Source organism: Sesamum indicum, linkage group LG8, assembly GCF_026168435.1.
Source record: "Sesamum indicum cultivar Baizhima isolate 11 linkage group LG8, ASM2616843v1, whole genome shotgun sequence".
Lineage (NCBI taxonomy): Eukaryota > Viridiplantae > Streptophyta > Magnoliopsida > Lamiales > Pedaliaceae > Sesamum > Sesamum indicum.
This window is the reverse complement of record NC_142664.1, coordinates 5,537,811-5,541,629: the sequence shown is the minus strand read 5'-3', so window position 1 is coordinate 5,541,629 and position 3,819 is coordinate 5,537,811. Positions and strand designations below refer to the sequence as shown.

Sequence of the window (3,819 nt, the reverse complement as noted above, 5' to 3'; positions counted from 1 at the left end):
CCATTTTGTCGAATGTCCTTGAAACTCAATAAGTTCCTTTGTGATTTACTAGAATATAAGGCATCATTGATATGTAATCTTGTTCCTTCAGATAACAAGATTGTAGCTCTTTCGGAGCCTTCAATAAGATTACTAACTCCTGAAATAGTACTCACATTTGTTCTTGTCATTAACAAGTTTGAGAAAAATTTCTTGTTTCTCATAATTGTATGCATAGTTGCACTATCAACAAGACAATGTTCCTTGTCATTGAGATTTGTAATGGCTTGATCCATTCTATATACATGAGATAGATATATAATAAGTAAAAGAAACACTTCATTCATAAAATATAAAAACATTACAAGATTAAAAGAAATACCCTATCAATGAAACTAAACGTAACTGAATAATAAAAATATACTAATGGCATATGAGACAAATCTAATCAACAAGCATGTCAAAATCCTCAATAATGTCACCAAACTGTAGGGGCAGCTCAGGGAGATTTTTATCTTCATTTTTAATAGACTGGAAAAAATCTAAAGCATCTATGTGGGTATTGTCTGAGATTCCAGCCTCAACAAAATTAGTCTCAACTTCTTTACCCTTCGCTTTTACAGAAGCCTAGTATAATTTGACCAGATGTTGTGCCGTACGACAGGTACGGGACCAATGCCCAGACATCCCACATCTATAGCAAAGATCTTCATTTGTAGTTTTCTCTTGTTGATTCTTTGCCTTGTTCCCATTGTGCTTCTGAATAATGGGATTAATCCATATATTACCACGACCATTACCGCGACCACGACCACGACCATAAGAATGGCCCCGTGGTGAGCCATGGTAATGACCACGCCTCTTTTGTGAAGAAGTAGCATTTGCTTCAGGCAATGCCGTTGAAATTTCAGGAAGTGGCTTGGAACCAGTGGGTCGGGCGTTATGGTTATTCAACAAAAGCTGATTATTTTCTTCTGCAACATGCATGCATGAAATCAACTTTGAATAGGTTTTGAACCCACGTTCCCTGTACTGCTGCTGGAGTACAAGGTTGGATGCATGAAAAGTAGAAAATATTTTTTCCAACATTTGTCCATCCGTCACATCTTCTCCACATAACCTCAACTTTGATACAATTCGAAACATTTCAGAATTATATTCAGCAATCGTTTTGAAATCTTGCAGTCACAGTTGTATCCACTCATATCTTGCACGTGGTAAGATTACAGTCTTTTGATGGTCAAATCGATCCTTTAAACTCTTCCAGAGTTGAAAAGGACTTTTGACTGTTAAATATTGAGACTTCAGGCTCTCATGAAGATGATGACGAAGCAAAATCATTGCTTTAGCACAGTCTTGCTCCGAAGCAACAGTATTTTCTTTTATTGTTTCTCCCAATTTGCTACTTGCCAAATGTAGTTCGGCATCAAGAACCCATGATAGGTAGTTTTTTTCCAGAAACATCAAGAGCAACGAAATCCAATTTTATGAGATTGGCCATTAAGCTACAACAAGTTAATATGCACTTTTAGCATAATATTCAACATATACATAAACGTAAAATAATATGTATTACATATGATATAAAGTAAAAAAATGACATGAAACATTACTAACAAGTTACATATAAGTTACCATGTAATTAATATGAATTATAATGGCATGTATACATGGAATTAAATAAAAATGTTTGCCTTAAATTTTATAATGTTACAAATAGCAATTAAATGGTATTCATGCCAAATCATTTTCTTAATAAATAAATTTTGTTGCATATACTAGCAAAACATGTAAAATACATACAAGGGCATATGAAACAAAACTATGTTATCGAAAAATTATCACAAATCAAATAAATAAACGAAGAAGCATCGGGCTTCTTGATCAAGCCATTATCTCAAAACACTTCAGGTGGTGAGAAAATTAAATATTATATTATCATCGCTTCAGGGATGATATTGCACATAATTGGTACAAAATATTTCACCTACTACTGGAGATGATTTTAACTCATTACTTACTTCAGGAAGCAATGAAATTTTATAGAACATATCCACTTCAGGGGATAAAATTAAGAATTGTATGCCTGCTTCTGGAGGCAATATCACATCCACTTCAGGGGATAAAATTGAGAATTTATATATATATGTCTACTTTAGGAGACATTGAAATATATAATATAATTACTCATATTTTATTATGAAATATTCAAGAATAAAAGTAACTATGATATTGTAGAGGTAAACAAACAAAGAATAAAAAATATACTAATAAAATTAACATTTTACTTTGATCGATCGTAACGTAACGTCGTGCTGATAACGCCTTATAAACTTAGAGAAATTATAAGTTTATTGGTCTATCACTCTTAATAGAATATAAAAAAATAATATATGTATTTCTCCAACAAACTTTCTTATTCACTCCAAAATCACTTTACAAATGAAATACATGGTGGTATTTATAGACCACCAAAATTGTGGTTACAAAAAAAACATCATAAATATTTTAATTACAAATTATAATGGGGGATACAAAAGAGTGTATAACATAATGGGTATTAAAAATGAATATGAAGAGGTGTATACATTGATATATACATATTAATATAATACATCCAAATATTTTCCTTGAAAAATGCTGTAGGAATTATAGTAGAGTTGTCTTTCATATTCGTCCATTATGGGTGTAGGTTATGTTAACCCTAAGTAATTCCATAATCAATAAATGTAACCCACATCAAAAGTTGGTCAACTTTTGACAAAAACTCCGACTTCATTAAAACCAAAAATTTCCAACATCCCCTAATGTAAATAGAAATTAGTATCTAACATGTAGGTATTTAAAAAAAGTTTAAATGAGAAATATAGTTACACTTGCATAAAGAATAGGGATAATTACATTCTTCATTCTTGCTCTTTGATGTGATTATACATAGATATTTTGTGATTTTGAAAATTACATTTAGCACTCCTGATGTTTGCTTTTTCATCTAATAAATAAGTTGTTCTGTTAGTCAAAATTAACTGAATTTGCTGATATTAACAAAAAAAATTAAAAAGAATCCGTATCTTTCTTTAATTGAGTTACTATTGATTTATTGCAGATCAAAAAGAATTTTCATGATCAAACTACCCTGACATGTCTTCACACGTTAATGCATTAGAGGAGGTATATTTTCACCGTTATACGAATAGTTTAGTAAGAAAAAAATTATTTTTTTTATTAAACCACCCGAAGAGGTATATCTTCATCATTAGTCGGAAAAAAAATTATTTAACCTGCAATAAGTTATTAATAAATCAATCGAGGATAAATATTAATTTTTTTAATTTAGCTTTGCTTTTTATTATTATCAATAAATTTTGATGAATTTGACTAATGGAGGAATTTATTTATTAGATAAAAATAAACCTCAGGAATGCTAAATGTAATTTTTAAAATATAAGGAATTTATGTGTAATATTTAGAGCTGTTCAGTCAGTGGTATAATTAAGAGAATGGCAGCCGTCTTTAATGTCTTTGCTTCTCATGACTATGTCTATTTTGGTCATGAAAGTCGTTTCGGTTCATAAAAATGTTTTAGTTTGAAGTGACTCATCTTCCCACTGATGATCTCCTATTAAAATGAGCTTGCCGTATTCTTCTTTTTTAGCAATTCGCTTTTAACTATCATAGGAATGTGTAGGAACAAACACCATGTGCTCTTTTGCAACTTAGTTTTCACGTTAAATCAAAAATTTTGAGATATTCAACCACTAAGTATGAATTGTCATCACAGAAAAATTATTAAGTTATGTTAAAGTACCTAAAAATTATCTATATTGAAAATGATATTAT

At 30.4% G+C, this 3,819-nt stretch overlaps 1 pseudogene; it reads right to left on the bottom strand.

Annotated features, from left to right (window-relative positions):
* Positions 1-423: 423 nt before the first annotated feature.
* Positions 424-1,480, bottom strand: LOC148787138 (uncharacterized; annotated as a pseudogene).
* Positions 1,481-3,819: the final 2,339 nt, after the last annotated feature.